Below are 24,129 nucleotides of genomic sequence, written 5' to 3' on the forward strand. Positions count from 1 at the left end.
GCTGCTGCTTTCGCTGTGCTCGGCTGCGGGAGGGATGCAGGGATGACTGGGATGGAGATTTTGGGTGCAAGCAGAGCCTTGAAGCCGTTTCTTACAGTGATGGGTGCCTGTCGGTGACTTCAGAGAGAGCTGAGCACTAAAGAAAGGGTGCAGTTAGGTTGTAGGTTTCTTCAGGGGCATTTCGGGGAGTGGGGGCAGGGAAGGGGAGCACAGAACTTGAAGTCAGACATGCTCAGGGCCGAGCAGGGCTGCGGCGCTGCCGGGAGAGGGCACCCGCTGCCTGTCCCTGCCTGTCTGCCTTCCCTGCCCGGGCAGGGCTCCTCCTGCCTCAGTTTCCCCATCAACACCGGAATGGGCGAGGGCTGTGATGGTGTCAGGGCTGTGCCCAGTGCACCCCTGACCCCGTGGCCAGGCTTGGGCATGGATGACTTTTGAGAATCATCGAATCACTGAACTGTTCGTGTTGAGGGGACCCTAAGGCTCATCCAGTTCCAACCCCCTGCCATGGGCAGGGACACCTTCCACCAGACCAGGTTGCTCCAAGCCCCGTCCAACCTGGCCTTGAACACTGCCAGGGATGGGGCAGCCACAGCTTCTCTGGGCACCCTGTGCCAGCACCTCAGCACCCTCACAGGGAAGAGCTTCTGCCTAAGAGCTCATCTCAGTCTCCCCTCTGTCAGGTTAAAGCTCTTAGAAGTTATTTTGCCCAGAGAAGCTGTGGCTGCCCCATCCCTGGCAGTGTTCAAGGCCAGGTTGGACGGGGCTTGGAGCAACCTGGTCTGGTGGAAGGTGTCCCTGCACGTGGCAGGGGGTTGGGACTGGATGAGCTTTAAGGTCCCTTTAACCCAAACCTTTGCCCAGTTCTGTGATACTCTGCACCCTCACATCACGCAGGGCTGCTCCCATCCTCCCTCTGTCTCCTGTTGGGGCCGGCTGGTGCAGGCAGTGCTTTCCGGCTGAGTGGCAGCGCCGGCTGCCAGCCTGCTCCTGCCTGGGGTGGGCACCTTGAGACCAGTGGGGAGAGACAGAAGGAGAAGAATTTGGTCTTTCTTACAGCAACTCCTAATAGATTTTTCCAGGCGAAACATCTTTGCATTCAGGAGGCCCTGTCACAAGCCATCAGCCTCAGCCGGGGAGAAACAGATGGAGAGTTAATTTTGGTGGGGAGGGCTCTGCTGCTCCCCTCAGTCTGTTCATGAGAGGAGCCGTGTGGCAGAGGAAGGTTTAACCCTCCTGCCACAGCCCCTTCCCCTCGCCTCCATGGGATGCTGAGGGCTTGCGTGGCTCAAACCACTGCCCATCACCCCTGTGGGGCTGCCCCACATGTGAACGAGGTCCCCTCACCTGGCCCTGTGTTGATCAGTGCTGGGGACACACTTGGGCATCTCACCCTAGTGATCCGGTGGTGGCCTGTGTTGTGATGGCCAGCCCAGGTGGGAACTGCATCCTTGGAGCCGCATCCTGCCCGTTGTGCTGGAGGCAAATCCTACTGTGCCGGGAGCTTGATGCAGCTGGAACACTCAAGAACTGGGTGAGCTGGTGGATGGAGGCGGCAGCACCTCGCAGGAGCAGGCATACGGATGCTGCTCCTGGCCCTGAGCCACCAGGACACCATGGAGAGCCCTCAGGGCACCCTCTGGGTCACCAGCTGGGTGGTGGTGTGGCCATGGAAGGGGTGGAGGTGAAATCAACCTGTAGTTGTGCATCATTCACAAGGGTTGAGCCAGCATGAACTCTTCTGTGAGTCCCTGTAATTGTGTGTCAGAGGATGGGATGTATTTGACACATCGGCTTTGGAGCAGCGTGTGGCTTTCACAGTACATTTGTTGTCCCTTGACACTGTCACGTCTTGAGCCTGAGGTGTGAGAGGGGAAATGGGGAAGGGCAGTGGGAGAGGTGGGTATGAAGGGAAGGATGGATGGAAGGACAGAGAGCAGGATGTGGTGGGAGAGGGTGGAGGAAGAGTGCTGTTGTACTGACCCACGTGAACACGCTATGTGTGTGACAACAAGGGCAGCAAGGGGTCTGTCCCAACCAGCCCTGGCATGGTGCATGACCCCATCAAGGGGCTGTGGCTACAAAAAGCAAAGTGATGGCACAAGTCACCCCAAGGACACCAGGTTAACTGCTGCCCATCGCGCAGGTCCCTTCCACACATGGGGTTGACACTGCTCCTCCCAGGTGGCCGTGAGGATGCTGAGGCATGTGGAGGTGTTTGACATCCCATCAGCATGGTCACCCCTGCTTAACCTACCGAGCCTGGGGTGTCTCCAAGGGCTGGAGGTGGAAGTGTAGGCCCCTGCTGTGGGGTGCATGGCAGGCACTGGACTGGGCTGCACTGGGAGGAGGCACGTTGAGGAGCGAGGGCTCGAGCGCTCTCCGTGATTCACTCTGACTATAATGGGAGCTGCTGGTGAATATTTTATGGCTCCCACAGGGCAGATAGAACATATTGTGCATTTTACGCCACAAATCTCCGCCTAGAGACAAAGGGAGGCTTAAAAACAGAGCAGCACCATCGCTGTGCAGGGCTGCAGAGCCGCAGCACCGGTGCAATGGCATCGCTGCCCACCCGTGCCACCCTCCCAGGCGTGCTCAGGGGTGCCCCCAGCCCAGCACCGTCCCACCGGGGCTGTTCGGCAGCCACAGGACCAGGAGCTGCGGTGGCTGCGGGGCCAGGGCCCGCCCGCTCCGCGGCTCTGCGGCGCAGGCAAAGTGCTTTGCCCGGGGCTGAGCGCTGCCGGAGGGGCCCTGCCTGCTCCGCCGCTGCCTGCGCCGGGCGCTGCCTTCCCCCTCGTCAATAATGCAGCCCCTGCCCCGGCCGCCCGCCTCCACTGCCCGCGATAATGGATCAGGGACGGGAACAATCGCCCCGGCTCTGCACCCCCGGGCACCCCACACCCTCCTCACCCTCCGCTGAGGCCGATGCTCTGCGATGGAGGAGCCTTCACGATCGCATGCGCCAGCCGCTGCCCAGCTTGAACACACCAGGATGGGGGTTTTGGGGCGCTGCCTGCAAGAAAACCCCATTCCCCGTCCAGAGCTCCTGGCTGGTCCTGCTCAGCAGGGACACGTAGCCTGGTTGGCTCCATTGCCATGTGCCAGGACAGTGGCTCAGGCTGGGGGTCCCAGGCCTGCTGCAGTGGCATGTTTGCACAGATGAGCTCTGGGTGCTGGGGGGCTCATCCCACTCCACTCCAGCACACCCTGGTCCTGGCAGGCAGAGATCCCTTAGAGACATGGCCGGATCTGGGCTGGAGCTGTGGAGGCAGCAGGCAGGGATGAGGGGAGGAGGAGGATGATGCTGGCACATGCACCAGTGGGTCAAGTCAAGCCCATGGGTTCAACTATGGGTGCTGAGCAGCCCTCTACCCCCCCACACCCCAGAGAACTGCCCCAGCTCTCCACACAGATATCACCCAGTGGGTGAGGACATGATGCTTGGAGGCAGTTGGGCATTCAGAAAGGGATGACAACCCCTCCCTGAGGTGTGGGTCAGCCCTGGGAATCCCCCACGGCCCTGGGGACAGCTCCCCAATATAGTAATGCAGTGGGGGGGACACGCAGCCACCAGCAAGGGCCAGCCTGGGCCCCTGCTGCATCATGGGCCCCCATTAGCTGTATGGGTGAGCAGAGCCCCCTGACATCTCTCCCCCCTCCAAATTGGCACCAAATCAGGGCACAGCAGAGCTGCACCCAGAGGAGAGGGGGCATTCTGTGGGGTCACAGTGGCACATATCCAGGTGCCTTCACAGCAGGGGTGCAATGGCATCCCGGGGGGCTGTGACCCCCTGGCTGGGTTTCCCCAGCACAGGGGGTGACACCAGCATGTTCCCCTTGACCATGAGCACAGACAAGCCCTGGAGAAGACTTTGCTGGGATGGAATGGTTGGACTTGGTGATCTTAAATGGTCTTTTCCAACCTGGTTGACTCTGTGGTTCTGTGAAAGGGAAGCCCCAGCCCAGGCAGCTCCTCTCCTCTCCCTGGCCAGCCACTGCATGGGCTTGGGGCTGAGCAGGGGTCTGGGGCTGGCATGGCAGGGCCGCAGTGGCCACAGCTCCTGGGCTGTCACTGGTTGGGCTATGGAATCTGAAAGCAATTAAAGCCATCACCAGCGCTCGCTCGGGGCTGGCTCCAGGCTGCAGGGAACCTGCCACAACACATCATGTGCTGGATGCTGCTGGCCCGAGGACCTGGCTCAGCCCCGCACCCCAGCACACACTGGTGCAGGGCAGGGCAGGGTGCAAGGCCATGGTGAGGGGCACACAGCGTCCCCAGCCGGCAGCCACTTGCTTTTGGTGCACCTCCGATGGTGTCCTGCTTTCCGGGGACTCAGCAGAGGCACTTGGCCACCACCCTTGGCCACTGCTGGGATCACCACGCATGCTGTGACAAGTGTGCTGGGCAGCAGGACAGGCTGGCTCAGGGGTGTTCTTATGGGTCCTGCACCCTGGTGCTCTCCCGCAGGACACTGTGGGGCTGGGCTGGCCCCAGCTGGGAGCTGCCTGTGTCCATCAGGGTGTCTGGAGCCCCTGGCCAACTTCTTGTCCCATGTGGTGATTATGGGCACAGCCCCAGCAGGTTAGACCCTAGGGTGGGGAGCAAGAAGGAGCAGACCCTGACTCGGGGAGCTACTGAGAGGGGGGTGGGCAATGGAGGGGTGCTGCAAAGGGTCCATCCCCGGGTGAGGAGGGAGCTGTCACTAAGCCCCTTCTACCCCAACTGCTGATGGGGAGCGGCACCAGGAGCTGTTGCCTCCCCCCCATTTTAGCAGAGGGCCTGATCCAGCGACTCCAGGAGCAGCTCTTGTGGCTAAATCCACGGCAGTGCCCCCGCCGGGGCGCGCGGGTCCCCCCTCCTCGGGCAGCGCACAGTTAAGCAGAAGCTGCTGGTACGGAAGTTGCACATTGTCTTGAGGCACATTTTCTGTTTTTTCACTTGTGAAATATTTCTGTCAGAAGCAGTTAATGTACAAATTAGCAGCGGTGGGCTCTCGAACGGCTCCTGACTCACTAATTTGACAGGGGGGGGTTTGGTGCCCGAGCTTGCTCTTGACAGGCAAACGGGAGGTCAGGGACCCACAGGGGGAGGAGGCACCAAGCACGGCTTCCCAGGGGTATTCTTCTTAAAGTCCACTCCACTGCTCCCATCCAGTCGTCCCTGGCTGCAACACTTGAGCTTGGGTTGGGGTTTTTCCCTCCCATATCAATGATTTTTCCCCTAAAAAGGCTCCTGTGCTGGGTAGGGAACTGGGCCGGGAGCCCAGGGGTGGGGGTTACACTTTTGGGGTCCTGCAGGCAAACCTGAAGCGCACGGCAGGAGACATGAGGATGGAGAAGGCTCCCTGCTCTCCTTCATCGCTCAGGCCACTCCAGCTTTGCACTTGCAAGATGATCCCCTTGCTGCCAACAGCCCCCATCCTCCTCCTGCTATTAGAGAGAAACATGGATGCTCGCATTACCTGTGCACATCTTCACTCCATCCCAAGCTATCCATGAGCCACCTTTTGTTTCTCTATCTGCATTACTGGGAAGGGAGGATACCTAGGGGCTGGAGACGGTGGTGGGGAAGTCCAGAGCTGGCCATGCCCAGGAGACACAGCCCCAGTGTTGAGCAATGCTCAGGACCATGTCAGCAATCTGTCCCTGGGCTACAGGCTCACAGAGCAGATGGACCTTGCACTGTGCTGGGAGGCCAGCAACTCTTTGGGCTGTGGCAGGATGTGTGCTAAAACCACCAGCTCACATCACCCTCCTCTGCTGTCCAGGGACTAGCAGTGAGCTGTCCCAAGGATGGAGCTGGACAAACACAGGCACCTCCTGACCATGGAGCTTGGTGACTTCTCTCTCTGACCATGGTCTTCTGGCCACATGGCTGCCAGGGGCTGGAAATGAATGCAGGGAGGTGACCACTACTGTGGGAAGGGCAGCTCCAGAGCACACTTGTGCAGCCCCATTTTCCTCATTTCTACTTAATTCCTCCTTCTACTGATGTTTGCCGAGGGCTTTGTTGAGGGATGAGCTCTCCAAACTCACCAAGTTTACTCCTAAAGACATAACCCACACCCAGACAGATGCTGGTATTGCATCCTGGGGCCAGCACCCACCTGTGTGCATCAGACCCCTGCAAAATCCCCCCTTTTTGGGTCAGACAGTATGCCTGAGTGACCACATCTGGTATCTTACATCAGGGCAGCAGCCAAAAGAGCTTTGACCTGTTGCATCCTGCAAGGGTCTCAAAGCAGTCAGGCTGCTTGGTCCTTACCTCCTCTGGGAGTCAACTCCGTTTTCAGACGGTTTACGCCAAAACTGCATGCTTAAGATGATGATGCCCTGTGAGAGTGAGGCATCCAGCTCTAAAAGCAACAGTCAAGAAAACCAGTTCTATATCATCTGCACAGAAACAGTGGCTTAGCCCCAGCTGCTTCCAGGAGCCCCTTGGCAGCAGCATCGAGTCTGGAAAGGACCTGGGAGCTCCCAGTTCCCTTTTCTAAATAAAAAATGGAAGTTTGTTTTCCAGGGATGAGTGTGTGCCCAGTTGGCAGGAGCAGCCAGGCTCTGGTGATGCTGGCGAAGATGCTCAGGCTGCTCTCAACAGCCCCACACCATGGCTCATAGCAGGTCACTGCCCTTGAAGCAACTGCTGCAGCATCAGCACCCTCCTTTCCCTGACACAGCCAACCTCACCATGAACCTGCCCATGCCAGATGGCACAGCACCACCCCAGCACCCCCTGGCAGCTTCACAGAGACCAAGAATCCCAGCCCAGTCTGAGCTGGAAGGGACCTTAAAGCTCATCCAGTTCCAACCCCCTGCCACAGGCAGGGACACCTTCCACTAGGCCAGGTTGCTCCAAGCCCCGTCCAACCTGGCCTTGAACATTGCCAGGGATGGGGCAGCCACAGCTTCTCTGGGCACCCTGTGCCAGCGCCTCAGCACCCTCACAGGGAAGAGCTTCTGCCTAAGAGCTCATCTCAGTCTCCCCTCTGTCAGGTTAAAGCCATTCCCCCTTGTCCTGTCCCTACAGGCCCTTGCCCAAAGCCCCTCTCCAGCTTTCTTGTAGCCCCTTCAGGCACTGGAGCTGCTCTAAGGTGTTCCCAGAGCCTTCTCTTCTCCAGGCTGAACTTCTCCCCCACCTAAGAACTGTTTCTCATAGTGGAGCTGGCATGAGACCCACTGTGCTTAAATCAAGGAAAACTGCCTGATACATCTACCATTTCCTAGCTTGCTTTTGGCAAGAGTATTTGGCCAGGTGAACAGAAGAGTGCTCTGGATTAACATGGCACCAATCCCTCTCAGCCAGATCCAGGCTTCCCTGAGGCCACCCGAGATTCCACATTAAGGCAGGATATCAGTGCAGTGGGGAGAACCTGATGAATTCCTGCCCGTGGCACAGTGCATCAGCGCAAGGAGGGCTCTGGGGGGCTTTCAGGAGCTTCAGGGGAGCTCCAGTGGGGAGCAACCCACCTGCAGAAGGGCCTGGCATGGTTGGAAAGTAGAGATAGCTCAGAGCTGATGCATACCATCTTGTAATGTGAGGTGTCCCTGCCCACGGCAGGGGTTGGGTGACCTTAAGGTCCTTTCCAACCCAAACCAGTCTGGTTCGATGATACTCCAGGGCTAGAGGAGATAGCTTCCCAAAGCCAGCCAACGTGGGTGCGAGGCTCCATCGAGGGGTCCTCTACACGCCAGGGTGCCCCAGAGGCACCCATTATACCACCCCACACGTGGTCCTGCCCCCACTGCCCAAGCACCATTCTGGCCGTGTCCCACCACAAGCAGGGAGCAGGGCCGTGGCAAGAGGGGCTGCGGGAGCAGCGAGAGCCGAGCCCTAGAAGGGGCGGGAGCTGTGGATGCGGCGGCGGCCGGGGCGGAACAGCTCAGGCAGCACAAATCGACTGTGACAGCCCCAGAAAGGCTGAGCCCGGGGGCGCGGAAAACTACAAGTGAGTTTCCTTTTCCCTACCATATGGTCCCCTTCAGCTGAGGGCGGCAGGGTAATTACTGCCAGCACCACGCTGGGCTGGCTTGTCACACGCTGCCGGGTGCTCTGCAGCCACCGAGCCCACAGGCACAGCCTGTCCCAGCCCCACGCATGGGGGAGAGGGGGATTTGGGTTCCTGGTCCCCAGGTTGGGTACTTTCCAGCACCAGGGGCATCAGCCTGAAGGCAGCAGAGGTGAGGAGCGAGCTGCAGCCCCCTCGTTCCCTGGCAGTGCCTGCTGGGGGTGTTGCCACCTCGTTGTTCACTTTGGTGTAGGTGCCACTTCACCAGCCATCCCCAGCTGCACTGTAGCAGGATGTGAACATCTTTGTCTGCCTCAGCAGGATGCTCCATGGAGGTCCAGTGCTTGCTCCCACTCCTGGGTACCGGGAGACTCTCTGGGGCCAGCCTCTGCTTGGGCAGGTTTGGAGACAAGCTCTGCAGATTACCCTAAAGATCAGGGAAGGGGTAGGCTTTGAGCAAGCGTTGGACCAGAGAATCTCCAGGCGCTCATCATGGGTTTAAACTTAAACAGGGGAAGCTCAGGCCAGATATAAGGAAGTAGCTGTTTCCTGTGAGGGTGCTGAGGCGCTGGCACAGGGTGCCCAGAGAAGCTGTGGCTGCCCCATCCCTGGCAGTGTTCAAGGCCAGGCTGGACTGGGCTTGGAGCAACCTGGTCTGGTGGAAGGTGTCCCTGCCCGTGGCAGGTGGTTGGAACTGGTTGAGCTTTAAGGTCCCTTCCAACCCAAACCAGTCTGTGACCCTATCCAGTGCCAGGTGTGCTGCAGCTCTGTAAGGATGCAGTTGCTGCCATGCAGGGAGGAGCACCACAACCCAGAGAATGTGCAGTTACCCCAGTGTGCACAAGGTGCAAGCCAGGGAACTGGTCTCCAAGACAGGAGCAGCCTGGGGGCTGGCAGGGACAACCCCAGGACAACAAGGTCCATATAAACCCTACAGCTCTCTCCAAAACACAAGGACTTTTCAGACCACCAGTGCCAACTCTATAACAAACACCATGCTGGTGCTCTTCAGGACTGTGTAGACCAGAAAGACTGAAGCATCACTGGTTCTCATTCCCTTCAGACATGTCCTGCTGGGGCAGGGACAGGTCTGTCTTGGTCAACCCACAGGTTGCCCTCCCTGTGCATGTGTCAAAGCGGGTCTTCACTTCCTTGATTATGCCTGGCGTGAACACAAGCTTCTTCAGTCCCTTCATTTAGGAAGGGAAGGATCACAGACTGGTGTGAGCTGGAAGGGACCTTAAAGCCCATCCAGTTCCAACCCCCTGCCACAGGCAGGGACACCTTCCACTAGACCAGGTTGCTCAGTTTGGAAGATCCCAATGGCTTGTTGCTTTTGTACCGGAGGTGGACCATGAGCCCAGTACAGATGGTTACTGGTGGTGAAGGAATTGGTTTGTCACCAGATCAGTCCCTCTTTCTCCAGTCTTCACTAGCCATGACTCCTAGGTGTAAGGTGGGAGAAGGTCCTTGGCACACACTCCCGGGTCACTACTTGCTCCTCACCATGGACCATGGCAGTGGGATGAGGAGCACAGTACCACAGATTGGTGCAGCTCTCCCAGACTGTCACAGCAGCATGTGTCTGGCCATAGGCTGTACTGCCCATTGCCACAGCAGCTTCTTCTGCAGCTCCTCTGGTGGCAACAAAGCCAACAGCTTCATGACAGTTCTAAAACCTGTCCCTCATGACTTTGCATAACACACGTGCTCAAGGATCTGGCCCCTGCCTTAGTTTCCCCATCACATCAGAGCACTTTCTCTGGCCTCAGCACACTTTCTCTGGCCTCAGCAGCATCCTGCAGGCATGGAATGCAGAGGGGACAGCTGCAGTTGAAACACTGTAAGCTGAAAATAAGACAAAATGATCCGGAGTCTGGATCTCTGGCAGCTTCCCCAGGATCCTCTTGGAGGCTGGAGAGAGGAATGGACCCATTCTGGCTGAGCCATCCTTCCCCAGCCCTGCCCCAAGGGCTCAGCATTGCGGTGCACACACATGGTAAAGCAAAGTTCAGGAGACTGATGCCACAGGCTCAGCATCACCTCGAGGGAGTATTTGGAAGATGAACTTTCCCACACACCAAGCAGGAATATTGCTTTCCTTTACCACTTCAAAGGGCAAAACACCCCCTAAACCAAGTCTCTCCTCCAACCCATACCTGGGAGGCCTCAGTGCCTGGAGGGGGCCCTGTCGCCCCAGGCTTTGCCACCCCAGGCTCTCACCAGCCGGTTGAGTGAATCCCTGACTCTTTAACCGGATCTGCGGTGAAGGACCTTAATCGAGTGGTGGCACTGGGATGCTGATGTGATGTGATGTGACAGCCACCCCGCACACCTCCTGCGCACAGCTCCTGCGGCCATGGCCAGCGTGGCACCCAGCGCCAGGGCACTGGTGGCACTGGGGCTGTCAGCAGCACTGGGGCAGGGAGCACCCACCCACAGAGGGCTGGGGGACTTGGGAATCCTTCACCGTCACCCAAGTGACCCCTGACGTCACCAGGAGGGGGTTTAATACCCATGGATGGCACGGAGGCGGCTTGTTTGGCTGCAGAGCCCTCCTCCCCCTGTCCTAGTTTGAAGGGCTCATTTTCCCAGCACTAATGAAAGTGACAGCCGTGCAGGGCTGGTATTTGGGGTGATCACTGAGAATATTAATGGCTGGTGCTCAGATTTAACTCTTTGAGAGGCCAGAGCTGGGCTGCCTCCACTGCAGCAGTGCCTGGCCTCCCCAGCACTGTGTCAGGACAGGGGTGGGATGGTGACCATGCTTCCAGGAAGTTTTAATTGCTCATTTGCAGCCTCAAGGGAAGCACTGAAGAGAGGGGAAGCTGCAGCTGTGGTGGTGGGTGCTGCTAGCTGGTGCAGCAGCAATGTGAGGGCTTGAGGCAGCAGGGAGGATGGATGTCTCCAAGGGACCTCCTCAGGGACCTGGGGGGAAGGCAGGTGCCAGAGGTGACCTGTCATAGCCAAGATGCGCGTAAGGAGAAGGGATGAACTCACCTTGTAGCCAGGAAGGCTCTGGCAGTCTGAGCACGTTCATGTTTGGCTGGAGATGTTCATGGTTGACTGGGACGCAGAGCTCTGCAAGCACCTGCGTACATCTGTTGAACAAACACATCTCAGAGCCCATCCTGCAGCACTCCCTTGCTCCACCAGTGGCATCTCACTTGGTTTCAAGATAACTTGGGTCACTCCAACGTCAATGTAATTGTGCATGTGAAGTCACCCAGTCTGGGTGACTTCCAGTTGTTGGTGCTGTAGGGTATGGGCTTGTTGCAGTGGTGAGGGGGTGCTTGAGGTGGACACCTCCCTGCGCGAAGGACATTCATGTGTGGTGGCTCCTCAGGAAGAAAGTATCTCCTTGGGCTGCATCTCAGCAACAGATAATTGTCATGAAGACACCAGCTGAGAAGTTGTCACATCAGCCTGGCATCACACAGGCAAATCCTACTAAGGAAGAAGGGACAGGAGAGTTTGGAGATCTAAGACTGGTGCAAAGGGGACAGAGAAAACACAGCCTGGTGTTACATCAACATCTATCCAAGCTGTGAGTACAACAGGATCAGCCTGCACTTTTCTTGGCTCTGCCATCAGCTGTGCTGGTGTAAAATGAGGCATGACACCAGAAACACCAGCAGAACAACAGCAGTGACAGGTCGTGCTGAAGGAGCATTGTGTTTATCAGGGGAAGAGCAACTCAGCATCATCACAACATCCCGGTTTGGACACAGGATTTTATGGCAGGGGTCCCTGTGTGTGTTTAGGAGCTGAATGCTCATCTCTAAAGCCCCCCTCTAATTGGATGCATTTAAAGATGCCTCTTGAGCTGTCTGTCTCAGCAGCCAGCAGGACACAGCCCTAAAATGAGACCAGCTAATTAAGGCTGTGGAAACCCAAGAACTCTTCTGTGCCTTGTTTGTTATCCAAGAGCCTGAGGCAACGCTGAGGCCAGTAGGACCCTGACAGGCAGCTGGGGAAGCCTGATAACGACAGGGCCACCAAACCAGTCAGAGGGAAAGAGGCAGAAGAGTACAGAAATCAGCAGCGACAATAACAACCAGACACTCTAATGGTGCTGAAGTGCCTACTGTGCCTTGGAGAGGTGGGATCAATGAACCAGAGAGCTTCTTCCCTGCTCCTCACCTTTTTCCAGGCACCTCCAGGCTAAATGGGAAGGAGGGTGGAGGTGGCAGTGGCAGGGCACTGGGGATGGAGTCTGCAGCATGAAGGTTAAGAGATGAGTCTCTTATCGGGCTGTTTTCATGCTTGTTGGGAAAACACTGCAGCATCTCCCTGTCTTGGCTAGAGAACTGTCCCACCCACCTGCTGCCTGGGATGCTCATTGGCAACCCCTTCCTATTTGCCTTCAGGAACTAGAAGCCAGGGCAGAAGGTGTGTGCTTAATATGCACATATACAAGCCTAGACCTAGGAGGAAATCACCTTTTACCCCTCCTTTGATCACCTCCTGCTGTTCTCTGCCCTCTGCTTTTGCCTTCCGAGAAGAAATACCTCCTGCAGCATCCCTGAGCCCATTCCCACCTCCCTCACCCTGTGCTGTTTGCAAGTCCTCAAGAGCTGCCTCTGCAGCTCTTCAGTGTGGTGGGACACACATGAATGCTCTTCACAAAGGCCACACTGCTGGGAGCCCCCCGTCCATGGGGAAAGGAGAAGGCAACTGACATCCAGAGGCATTGAAGTACATGCAGTACCACCAGAATACTCCTCACTGAGTTCTGGGACAACAGGTCCCACCTCCCCCAGGAGCTCAGTGCCCCCACACAGACCACCACTATCATGCTTCATTTAACAGTGTACCAGTCAGAGACCTCCTTCCCAGCAGCACCCTTATGCCCAAAAGCATGGTCCTGCCCTGCTGTCAGCTCTCCAGCCTCCAGAGCAGAGATAGAGCCACCTGAACAGATGGAGCATGTCCTGTTGCTGAGTTTACACTGACTTTCCCAAGTGGAAACCCTTGAGAGTTGATGAACCACACCAATTCATCAACTGAGAGACATTAGCTCTTTCATCTCCATTGACTCACTGTAGACATGCACCTGCTGGAAATCTTCTTCCCACTATGTGCATCCAGTCTGTCATTCCATTTTTGCCTGACGACACCATATCAGAGAGAAAATTAGATGGTTTGTGTGTCTTCTGCCATGGCTGTACCATCTGAGCAAATACTGGCAGTACAATAGCACGTCACGGTTAGCGGCTGTCACGTTCTGTTTGTCACTTTGGCCATGCTCTGGTGAGACAGGAGCTGCTGGGATGTTTCTAGATTTTGTTTTGAATTCCTCTGAAACCAAGTCAAGGAGAGGTGTCTGGAGAGGTGAGGGCATTCAGGCTGTCTCAGAAGGTTTCCCCAGCAATGTCTCATCGTCAAGAGAAGCTGGTCCTGAGGAGACATAGGGCCCTGTGTCAGCCCTCCATGACCACTGTAGCTCCACATTTAGGTCTCATATAGGCTGGATGTGATGGTGGGTGATATGGTGGCCTGCTGCTGACACTGATGGAATGAAGGCACCTAGTGAGCTCCCTGGGGGACAAAACAGCTTCATGTTTGAAGGTAGAAGGGGGTACAGAGATCTGTGTTTAGCCAGCATTTTCCCCCATCTATGGCCAGTGCGAGGAGCATCCCTGCACTTGGGATTGCTCTCTAGAACTGTTTCCAGATGGTTGTCTGTCCCAGTTTCACTGGTGTGAATTGTTATCTGTAACCCAAGGGGGGGGACGTAGAAATACCCAGATTGTACCTAAGTGAGTGACTTGGGAATAAGGAAGATAGACAAGGATGGGAGAGGGTTAAACAGGGTTTTCACCAGCACATACAGGCATTTTCCCCTCATGTCCCCACTCAGCAGAGACCTCACCGCTGGCCTGTGCCACTCCATTGTACCTTGCTTGGCAAAGGTGCCAGGCTGATCCAAGTGGCCAGAGCAGACCAGTGGACACCAGGGGATCAGGATCTGTCACAGCTGTTTTGCCATGAAATCCATCCATTTGTTATAATTAAAACAAAAAAACACACATTTTTCACTATTAATCGTGAGCTTTTCTTCCCAGCAATGAGCTAGGAGAACCTGATGTGCTCAGGAGAAGCAGCTGAAGAAGGGCCGGTGCTGCAGCAAAGGTTGTCTCAGCTCTGCATGTGAGTGCCGTGTCCCTGGAGATGTTCTGGGAAGCCTGAAGCTCTCCTAGGGACCACATTACATTTTGCCTTTCTTCTTCCAGTTATTTATGATTCTCTGAGCATCCAAAGCCTGGAGTTTACTTTATATGACAGAACAAAAATGTTCTATGGGCAAGGGTCAGGAAATTACACAAACAGCAATTTACTAATTTCATGCTGCCCATAGAAACCCTCAAGGGTTTGAGATGGGACACGGAGCTTTTCTCTTTTGGGGCAATTAGTTTCAATCCAGCCTTTCTAATAACTGAAGGTTCTTGCTCGCCTGAAGGCACTTCAGTGGCCTGCAGTACAAGGGCCAGGGTCTCTGTGTCACACAGGTCTCTGTATCAGCAAACCCATCTCTATGAGTTGGGCTGTCATGGGTAACTCAACAGGGTTTCACCATTTAAGCCAGTGAAAAGGTTCATGATAAAGGCAGAGCAGGTAGACAAAGGTATGGAGAAGCCTCAACACTGAACATTCACATGGAAAATGTGGTCCCAGGTGAAGCTGTACAGGCTGCTCACAGGCCTGGCTGCAGGGTCTCTACAAATAGTTCTTATCCAGGCTTGGCCAGACACAACCAGAACCCATAGCCCATCGAGCGACCCCAGCAACAGGGGTTCGCTCAAATAAATGAAGACATTTCTGTTCTGAGCTGGTGTCCCCAAGCTGCTGAGATTCCCTGGCAGGAGGCTCAGAGCAGAAATCCTCAGTCTGTTTTCCCTGCATGGAGCAGGACCTTGGTGCTTCCCTGGATTACCAGGCCTGTTTTGCTGAGTAGGACAAGTAGCAGGACTCAGTGTGCCATTTATTTTGTTCTTGCAGAGGTGACATTCATGGAGCATCATTTGGAGTCTAGATTTCCTCAGGTGACAGCAAGGATTGAACATTTGTCTGAGTGAAGGCACAGTAAATGACTCCAGAATCCTCAGACAAGATGTGGAGGCCTTTTCAGGGGTTGTCTGACATGTGTGTGACCTGGGACTTTCGACCAGACCTGCCTGGGAAACGTCCCCATGTGAAGCTGAGAACAGACCCTTCACAGAGTCAATCGGGAGGGTAAGCAGATGCTTTTACAGAGAAGAGATGGGTGGAATTTCTTTCCCTTTTCCCTCAACACCTCCCTGAGCAGCAGCTCTTTTTCTGTGGTAGGGGGCTGGAACTGGGTGAGCTTTAAGGTCCCTTCCCTCCCAAACCAGTCTGGGATTCTGGGATTCATTCACTTCAGCGTGAGCGGAGCAGCTGGCATGGCACGCTGCAGGAAACACGAACCCAGAGCACATCCCCTGCACCGAGGTCCCTCTCCCATCCCTACGCGTGGTAAGGAGCCCCCACGGTCCCGCTCCAGCCCTGCTCCTGCACCCACAGCCGCATGTCTCCGGCCATCCCGGCTCCCGCCCTGCTGCTTCCTGTGCTCGTCAGCACCAGGACGGCTGATGGGCCCTGACAGCGCTGCTCTTTTTCTCACGGCCCGCGGGAGGTCGCGTTGCATGGAGCAGATGTTCCACATCACATCGCGTTGTGCCGCTCGTGCCGACGGGCTGCGGTGCCGGGAGCCTGGCAGCATCAGGATGTTCCTGGGGAGGATGGTGATGGATCTGGCTGCTGGAGACCCAGGGCATGAAAGTGCTGCAGAAGGAGTGACAGGAGCACCCGCACATAGCATGGCAGTCCTCACCCTTGCTGGGCTGGACCAACACATTTGTTCCAGCCTGCCTGCCAACCCTCATCCGTGCCTGCAAAACTCTGCCTCCGTCCTCTCCCTTTCATCCCCACCTCCAGAGCTGCATCCAAGCACAATGTACCTTTTCTTTGCTATTCTTGGCTCATCCAGCCTACAGCCAGTTGTGGCCTGCAGCACCTTGCTGCTGGAGGTGGACTGTGTCCAGTGCCCATCCACTTTGAATCCAAGTCTGCTCTTTTTTTCTGCACATCAGCTCCCTCCCCTGCAGCTTTGCAGAGCCAGCAGCAGGTTCACCCTGGATGAAGTAGCCCCTCAAGATGGGTCGGACATGAGCCTTGTGTCAGGAGCTTCCCCAGCTCCTGGAGGAAAAGTTACCCTTTCCATCCAGACCCTGAGTGGAGGTAAAGCACTGCAATGGAGGCAGTCCAGGTCCCACAGCCCACCAGGGCTGCACAGACATAAGGACATGATGTGCACGCTGCTCTCCCAGCACAGGCTCACTCATCCTGGCCTTCCTTGGGCAGCAAAGCTTTGCGTCCCTGGCTCTTGCAGTAGTTCTGCAATCTCACTGCACAGCTTATCCATTTTTAAAGAGCACACCTCATAAATACTTTGTAAAGCACCTTTAGCCAATGTGCTCTTTTTGATTGTTTTTTCCCTGGCTATGTGGGAGGGATGCTCACGCTCCCATTCCTCTCTGGTCTGTAGCTCTTCCCGGTATCTTGTACGTGTTTGCTGCTTTGAAGTTACCAGAGCTTTGCCTTCAACACTCAGGGAGAGCTCTGTGCAGGGCAGCACAGAATCATGGAAACCCAGACTGGTTTGGATTGGAAGGGACCTTAAAGCTCATCCAGTTCCAACGCTCTGCCAAGGGCAGGGACACCTTCCACCAGACCAGGTTGCTCCAAGCCCCGTCCAACCTGGCCTTGAGCACTGCCAGGGATGGGGCAGCCACAGCTTCTCTGGGCATGTTGTCCCCCATGGTAAGTCACAGTGAAGGATGGCAGCTCTCCCTGCACCCTGCCAGCATCCTGCAGATTCTGTTGTGCCTCCACGGCTGAGCATAGCCCAGGTGAGTAGGTGCAGGCTCCTCTGGACCTTCACCTGGACCTTCATCACCTCTCCCCTCCCAAAGTACCTCCTTCCCTGCTGTCCATGTGGGGCACCATGCAGTATTAGGAGAGCAGGACCTGCCCAAGCCAGGGTTCGGCTAGTTTGATGTGCAGCAAGTAAATCTTATCATTTTCCCTCTTTAGTGAATCAACACGTTGCGTGGTACCAGACCAGGCACTTCCTCAGCAGCTTGCCACGGAGCTACTGTCATCACTGACCAAACTTTATCCTCTCCAAAAATGTGCTAGATGAGCTGGAGGAAGCCTTTTCTCCCCAGATCATGTCGACTGGCATGGCTTTTCTCTAATTCCTCATTGTACAGCTCCAGCAACCCTTGACTTCACCATGTGCTGATATCCCATGAACAACCCGGCAGCTCCTGCCAGCTCAGTCCTGTTCTGTTCCCAGCTTCTGCTTATCCACTCTTCCACTCTTCCACGTTGTGCCATGCTTTTAGCTTGCTGCCATAAAGGAGCAAGGTTCACATGGTCAGGCTGGCTGCCCCAGGCTTCAGCTTCCCATTTCAATCAAATGGGATAAAACAGTCAAACTCTCTAAAGTGGTAAGAAAGAGCTTTGGTGAAGCTTCTTGGCTTAGTCCAAGAGACAGACACAAAGTGTTGCCCCATATGTCCAAAGAAATGCTGATACATGAAATCACCCATATTTTGCAGAACCACCACTGAGCCAACCAATATGTGCATGGCCAGTCAACCAGCACCAGTACAACAGGAGATGCTGCCTCATGTCCCACAGACAGAGGATCCAACAGGGGATAAGGATGGAAGGTCCTGCTAAGAGTTGGGGAGATAGAACGGATGGAGCTGGAGGACAGGAGTGTGTCCTCCACAGGGGAACAGAGGCTGAGGAGCCAAAGTGATGTGAGAGAAGAGTGGGATGTGAAACCAGGATGTGAACACCACAGCTCATTGCATCTTTTACACCACCTTTGCTGGCCTCTGAGCTTGGTTTCTTCTCACCTGGGTGGTAAAACCATCCTAGGCAGGTTCCAGGGGTTTTTGCCATTTTTCTACTTCTGATTTATTTTTCCTTATTTTTCAGCTGGGAGAGTCTCACTCTTGTGCAGAGCCTCACCTCTGCAGACCTTGGCACCCCCAGTCCAGAGTGGTGAGCCTTTTCCAGGCACGAATGGGACATCTCCAGAGCTTTTTGTTGCTGCTTTCTCCCCACCTTGGTGTTAATGGCTGTTGAAGGCAGCCTGACTCCATAAGGCAGCACAGAGTAACCTCTGCATCGAGTGGACACCTGCGCCCTGGGGCAGGACCCATCTGCGTGCAGGGTCGGCTCTGCTGCTGTCACTGCAAGGCATCGCAAGGGTCTGTCCTGATGAGCAAGGCAGCAGGTAAGCTGGGAAGGATGGGGTCTGTGGTGAGTGCATGGGGCTTGGAGATTTGTTCCTGCCTTGCTGGCCAAGGACCCATCTGTTGTGCTCTAGGATGGGTTGTTAAGTTTTGGCTGAGATCCTGCATCTGGCATGTGCATCCCCAGAAAATTGCATGTGCGGCAGCAGACAGGAATAAGGGCACACACCTGAGCCTTCAGCTTACAGATGTTGCAGAGCTTCCTGACTATGCTGGAGAACAGCACCTCTGGGAGGGGATGCAGAAGTGCGACCCGTCATTTTGCTCCTCTCTTGGCTTTGGGACTGATAGGGTGACCCATGGAAGAAGGGGCTGTAAATGAGCATATGGAATACGTCCCTGCCATGCCTCTCTAGAACACAGCCGGAGATATCACCCAGCAAGGACACTTCTTTGCAAGGAAGTGGGGTGAGCACCCAGCTTGGTCCCTCGTTAGAAAACCAAGCTGTGTGAGATCCATACACTCAGAGACGGAAGGGAGGGAGAAGGAGACCATGCCTGGCCACGCACCCAGTCTTGGAAGGAGTCTGGCTATTTGCTTTGCTAGTGCAAAGCACCTCCCCAAAAAGCAAGTGTGGTGAGATCCAGAAGGCAGAAGTGTGCCAGGGAATGCTTCACTGTAAGTGGTGGGAGCATCCCAACAGGCAGGATCAGCTCTGTCTGCAGCCAGAGTCCTGCACAGCTGTGTCTTCATCTCTCCCAGCTGCCAAGCAATGGCCAGGCCATGCAGCACAGACCAAAGTTCAGTCCCAGGAGAGTCTTGAGAAAGGAAGAGCAAGCAGTTAAAAACCTGCCAAGAGGAACATGATTGATATGCAAGTCACATGCCCCCGTGAAACCCTGCCAGCCAAAGACCTGTGGTGAGCAGGACATCTGTGAAAGCATTTAACGGCAACGAAACAGGAGATCAGATGAGTAAAAATGCTTCAAGACCTCTCTGTCCAGCCTCATCTTTTGAAAGAGGTGGTACAAGTGGTGAGCTGAACTGGGAAGGTGCAGGCTGGGTCTTGTGCAAAGCTTCTCACAGCTCCTGTACCCCTGGAGGTGTTTGAAGAGAGCAACCCCTGAACAGAAAAGCCAACCAACAGTTCCTGAGCTCTGAGCACGTCTGCACCCACTGTTCGCGTGCTTTCTGGGAAATACATATTCCCTGGTGCTGTTGGTTCCCCAGATTTTATTCTGAAATCACTGGCTACATATTTGCTATAGGCACAAGACAGAGCAACATCACATAGACAGAATGAAGGCTTCCACTGCAAATTTTATATTACTCAGGTCATTTGCTACACCACCTTTGCTCAATTTGGTGTCCCAAACATCTTTGGTCAGAGCAGCTCTTACATTAATGAATCAATTGCATGCTTTCCTCTTAAATGCTGCCACACTGCCCTTGTTCTTCTACTCTGTTCTTCAGGTTTCCATACCCAAATTAATGTGTTGTTTTGGAAGCCCTCAAATGTCTGCCTATCTGTTCTTTGAATCATCTCTGGGAGCCAACCAAAGAGTGAGCAGCATCCCACGGATCCTATCCAGCCTGACTCTCCTGTGTTTTGTCCCTAACAGGATCATTTGCACATGTACAAAACGAATACAGGATGGGGATGAAGCACTCTGGCATCTGATTGTCAGCAGGGCAATCAGGGAAGCTGCAATTTTAATGATATGGAAGAAGTCACTTGTGTAGACTCTGATTTATGACGCTCTATTACCTGTGACAGCTTAAGCTGGGACTATATTTGCTTCTGCTCTCACCTTCCCATGTTTCCTTGGATAATTTTTATTCCACAGCTCTCTTTAACTCATCTGCCCTGATTTCCAACTGTTCCCTTCTACAAATTATTTTGCTTTTTCATTGCATTTGTCCTCTCCATTCTTAAGGAGAAACTCATCTCTGCCAGACAAACGTGCCTTTTAGTAGCTCAGTCACTGCACTTAATGATTTATCTCCCTCTAACCACCTGGGTGTTGGAAGACAGCTGGGAATTACCTGAGGTGTCTTTGCTGTGTTTTCCCTATAACACCTTTCACTGGGTTTGTTGGTTGACAGGTTCTTGTCTCCTAGACAAGTGGTTGTAGCTATGTTTACTGATCGGTTTGGAGTCAAGCAATGTCAGAAACAAGCACTGCTAGAGTGATTATTGTTCAAATCCATACCTTGCTTATTCTGGCATTTAAGTTGAACCATAAGAGCTGCAATTAGCTCCAACTGCATTGAGTTTTTAGCATCTCATCTGACTTTGCACAATCCTTTGGGATCATCGATCTTCATCTCCCTTTTCCCAGCTGCTGGGATCCTCTCCCCAGGCATTCCAGCACCCTCCTCACTGCTCCTCTACTCCTGTGAGCATCCCCAGCCCACTGCATGGGGCTGCCAACATGGAAATGTCACTGCCTGCGCTTTGGGGGCTTCCTTGCCAGCACCGTAGTGGTGAGGGAGATGTCCAGCTTGTCCTAACTGGTACCAGTTATTTTATGCCTCCTTTGTTGGAAAGCTTTCCTTGAAACTCCAATGAATTCAGAGGAAAAAGGAGCTTTGACTTGCTGTAATTCCCAGCTCCTGACGTTGAGCATTTGAAAGGACTGCATTTGGACTAGATGATCATTGTCACTCCCTTCCAATTAGTGTAGTCTAGTCTATGCTGTGCTATGCTCTGCTGGTCTGTTCCATTTTGTCCTGTCCCATCCCATCCCACCCTATCCTATCCTATCCTATCCTACCCCATCCTGTTCCTGTCCTATCCTACCCCATCCTGTTCCTCTCCTATCCTATCCTATCCTACCCCATCCTGTTCAATCCTGTCCTATCCTATCCTACCCTATCCTATTCCATCCTGTCCTGTCCTGTCCTATCCTACCCCATCCCATCCCATCCCATCCCATCCCATCCCATCCCATCCTATCCTATCCTATCCTATCCTATCCTATCCTATCCTATCCTATCCTATCTTGTCCTGTCCTATCCTACCCTACCCTGCCCTATCTTGGAGAATGAACAAAGTACTTTATAGCCATCGTGACAGCACTCAGAGCCAGGAAATCCCCCCAGGTTTGATGAGATGCTTGGCCCGGGTTTGGCCCCTAGGGTAGGACACTGTTATTTTTATCATTACAGAACCACGGCCTGGTGTTGGCAGGTTCTGCAGCGTGCATGTCATGCTGGAAAACAAGGCTGGAAATGTGCCCCCCATCCATGACCAGGAACAACCCAGTTACCATTGTCAACTGCAATCTGGTGTCCATAGCTGAGACCGTAACATGGAGTTATCTACAAAGATCCATTGCTTGAGCTATGCGCCCTTCTTCTAATTCTGTCCTCCAACTTCCACCAGAAAGAAGTTAAGTCTTCTGCCCCCTTCTAAACAGCCCTGAAGGTGCCTATGCATAGTTTTTGTCCAGAAATGAAGACTGGGCTTTTGACAGCAGAAAGGCTCAGATTGTTGCTGATTCTCAAGGCTGAGCTGGTGATGTGTGTCTCTGCCAGGGTGGTGGTGACCTGGGCCAGCTGTAGGTGGTGACCTGGGGCTTCCAGTTCCTTGGTTTCTGGGATTACATGGGGAATACTCCAAGGAGGTTTCCATTAGGAAGACTCCAGAACATGTATAATTTAGTAGTTAGCTCCCCAAAGTTGGTACAACGATCCCAAGGTTGTTTTATGCCCATGGTAAATTTGTGATCTCAATCTCAGCGATCTCAAAGTATTACTGGAAAAGCATCAAAACCACAAGCCAGGTGAGGCGAACTGACATGCTTAATATCATCTAAAGAGTAAATAAGGGGTCTGTAAGTACCAAGTTTCTTCCAGCCTAAGAAATCACCTCTTCAAACACAACTGAATGGGATGAGTGGAGAAGTCAAGGGAAGCCATGACTTATCTCTGTTAACCACATGGTGGTACCTGCTTCAGAAGAACAGTAAAAACACAGCAGTTCGATGCCTGTGATTTCCCAACAGTACCAAATTCACCCAGGGTGAAGAATTCAGTGTGATGATAAGGACAAGAGAGGAGAGGAGAAAAGAGGAAGATGATATCCATAGGAGAAGAAGAGGGAACATCTATGCTGTTTTGCTGTGTCAGTGCTGGACCCATCTCTTGGCCCTTAACAGCAGCATCAAGTAGCTGGGGTGGTGCTGGGATCACTGCATCCTCCTCCCAGGTCTGCTGGAGGCCTTGGAGAAGTCCATTTGTCCTTCTCCCTCCACTGTGGGACCGTTACTGACAATATCCCCTTTTAGGACAGCTTTAATGTTTATGGACACCTTTGACGTTCTAGGATGGGGCTTTTATTTAGTGAGTATCTGCATGGAGCAGTGGAGGTGCCCACAGCACACCAGCCCTTTGCCTCTCTCTTCCAAGACATTTAACTTCACGTGTTGCCGCTCTTCACCCCTGTTGCTGCTGATTTTTCCCCCCTCTCTCAGCCCCCCTTTGCTCTCTGCTCCCTCTCCTCTCCCAGCTCCGTAGCAGTTTCCTCGGGAGTGTTCAGCTAGCTGACACATTTGCCACAGATGGATGGTGCACACGGAGACAGCTGTCACTCCCGATTTGTGGCCCACTGCGTGACAGCAGGACTGATGCCTTCTGAAGGGCCATCTCACGGAGCACATGCACTCTGACATTCTTCGAGATGAGCCCTACAGACACCTCTCGGTGGACCTCGGGAGAAGCTGGCAAGCTAACCCTTCCCGCTCCCCCTCCCCGCAGCAGCCCGCAGGCTGGAGAAAGCAAGCACACACACACATACACACACATGGCCAACCTCCTTGGGTAGTTCTGTGCCACTACTGGCCTGCCAGGTCCCAGCCCGGCTGTTTGCTCCTGATGCTGGTGTCTGAAGTGAGGCGGGTTGAGATTTGCGAGATGGAAAGGTCACCAGCGAAGCTGCTCTTTTCCCCTCTTCCGCCTTTTTAATTGCAGGAGGGAGGGATACAGGCTTCAGTTTCATTCTGTCAGAGCAGCTGCCTTCAGCCTCTCAAGTTCCTCTAGCACAGCAAAAGCTGATAGACTGCAGCAACAGCCCCTTCAGGCCTCTCTGTCTTCTCCATCATGGATGGCAGCCTCCATCTCCAGTGATGGTTTCCATCAGCTATAATGGTCTCCATCACCTATGATGGTCTCCATCACCGATGACCCACATGGCAGTATGGAAGCTCTACCCCTCTGGCAGGTGGTTGCCCCCACCTCTCCACCCCAGCAGTGCACACTGCAGTGGGGCAGGCTGCCCTAATGGCACCCTGACACTTCCTATAGAGGTTCTTTTTGCCAGCTTGAGGCCAGCTGCAAAGGGGAGGCTGACTTAGTCAAGGCTGGCTCCTATGAGAACAAAGCCCGCTGCCTTCAGCCAGGCTGAGGCTCATCGTTTCAGCTCCCAGCCACCCATACCTGTCCTATGCTTTGACATGTAGGTACATGAGTATTCAACTCTGAGGCCTTCAACAAAACCCTTCTGGTAAGACTTTCTCTTGGACAAACAGAGCAAAACAGAAGAAACACTCCAGCTCTGTCCAAAAGAACAAAGTCTTCCAGATGCTAGACTCCATAGGAATGTGATTTGGTCCTGCCTTTGGTGCTTACAGAAAGAACATCCTTCCAGAAACAGATATGCACAGCTGTAATTGTCCATCTGACTTGTGGAAGGTTGTGGTCAAGGGAATAGATCTTCCCAATAGGGAAACAGAAAGTTTGAATTATTGAAAGTTTGAAATATTTCCTAGATCTAGGGAATATCAGCTAAGCCCTTCTGGAGCTGACCTGAGACTTTCCCATCTTG

At 54.2% G+C, this 24,129-nt stretch overlaps 1 protein-coding gene across 1 annotated transcript in view; it reads left to right on the forward strand.

Annotated features, from left to right (window-relative positions):
• The first annotated feature begins 4,043 nt into the window (after positions 1-4,043).
• MCRIP2 (MAPK regulated corepressor interacting protein 2) overlaps positions 4,044-24,129 on the forward strand; it is a 148,967-nt gene continuing 128,881 nt past the window's right edge. The window contains exon 1 of the mRNA XM_061350820.1: positions 4,044-4,048. The gene's annotated coding sequence lies outside the window, so the exon portion shown is untranslated. The remainder of the gene's footprint in view (positions 4,049-24,129) is intronic.

Source organism: Neopsephotus bourkii, unplaced genomic scaffold, assembly GCF_033783945.1.
Source record: "Neopsephotus bourkii isolate Nb327-2 ecotype Australia unplaced genomic scaffold, CSIRO-AGI_Nbou_v1 NB_533, whole genome shotgun sequence".
In the NCBI taxonomy this organism is placed as follows: domain Eukaryota; kingdom Metazoa; phylum Chordata; class Aves; order Psittaciformes; family Psittacidae; genus Neopsephotus; species Neopsephotus bourkii.